We start from the raw sequence: 1,619 nt of genomic DNA, 5'->3' as shown, positions 1-1,619 counted from the left end.
TACATACATACATATATATACATATATATATAAAGTATTTTTCAAGTGAAGTAGAGATTATCAGGCATCACAAGCCTTGAGAGTTTACTTGTGAGTAACTTTACATTTGAAATTTTGGGGATCCACACTTCTATTGAGAGAAGGAGAATGAATGTTCTCTGCAAAACCTTGTTTGGAAAGCAAAGGGCAAAAACAAAACATTTAGTTCATAGAAAAAGGAAGAACAGCAAAGGACAAGAACCACTGAAGAAACAAGAAATCTGGACTTTGTCCTTTCTTAAGACCACAAACTATTCAGAGAGTTCAGATTTTATGGGAAAGGTAGCTGCCTATCTATAAATCCCCAGTGTATTTCCTTTCAGGAAAGTTTAATTTGCAAGATGGTGCTATGAGTCTGGAGTCCTGTGTATGTTTCTAGAAAGTAGGATTCACTGGAATGTTATGAGGTTGCTTCACTGTAAAAATTCAAATTCTTTTCCCTTTTGAAGGAAGTACAACTGGCATCATTTCACTACTAATATGGAGAATATTTAGGGTAGTGGAGAAGATTAAGACTCACCAGGAGGAAAGAATTGTATTTTTTTATAGAATATTGTTAGTTTTTTATCACTACTTTTTAATTGACATTTGTTTACAGGCTCTTTGGCTCTTTTATTTTCATTAGACTTTCTATTAAGTACAAGAAAAGCTATCTTGTATGTAATAAATGCATTGTTACCTTGAGAAAATGGTCAGGATTTATGCACCGTTTTAACCACATCTGTGGATAATAACACAAAACCTATATTCTGAGATTCACCCAGAGCAAATCTGATTTGGGACTTGCAGAGACAATGTTAAACTTGGAGTTTATGGGGTATGGGTCACAGATAACAACCCACTGGGAATATTGCAGTATTTACTGGATGTACCGCCATTTGATTAGTTTGTTATTGGCTTCAGAAATGCAGGTGGCAAAGTGAGGAACCAATAGAAACCAAGATATTTTAAAGGAAAACTGTGATGAATATTTATATGTAGCATAATTTTTAATATCAAAATATGGCAAATTATTCAAGACACTGACTATGATCTGTTGATTCTCTCCTTGAAACAAAGGAGTTACAACACACAAGGTGATTTTTCAGCATGTGGGTGAGTATGGAGTGGCAGGGGAACAAAATGGGTTGATGTTGTAGCATAATTTTTGTATACAAAATGAGACTGGACTAGAAGACCCCTAAGATCTCTCTTGAGTTCTAGAATTCCATTGAGGGTATTCCTTGAATTATTGTTAGGATACCTTTATTTTTTTTTTATAATTAAATTTATTTATTTAACTTTTAACATTCATTTTCACAAAATTTTGGGTTACAAATTTTCTCCCCTTTTCTCCCCTCCCCTCCCAAACACCAAGCATTCTAATTGCCCCTATGACCAATCTGCTCTCTCTTTTATCATCCCTCTCTGCCCTTGTCTCCATCTTCTCTTTTGTCCTGTAGGGCCAGATAGCTTTCTATACCCCTTTACCTGTATTTCTTATTTCCTAGTGGCAAGAACATTACTCGACAGTTGATCCTAACACTTTGAGTTGCAACTTCTTTACCTCCCTCCCTCTCCACCCCTTCCCTTTGGAAGGC

The sequence above is a fragment of the Notamacropus eugenii genome, chromosome 1, assembly GCF_028372415.1.
Source record: "Notamacropus eugenii isolate mMacEug1 chromosome 1, mMacEug1.pri_v2, whole genome shotgun sequence".
Classification (NCBI taxonomy): domain Eukaryota; kingdom Metazoa; phylum Chordata; class Mammalia; order Diprotodontia; family Macropodidae; genus Notamacropus; species Notamacropus eugenii.
The sequence above is the reverse complement of the archived record's forward strand: the minus strand, read 5'-3'. Positions refer to the sequence as shown.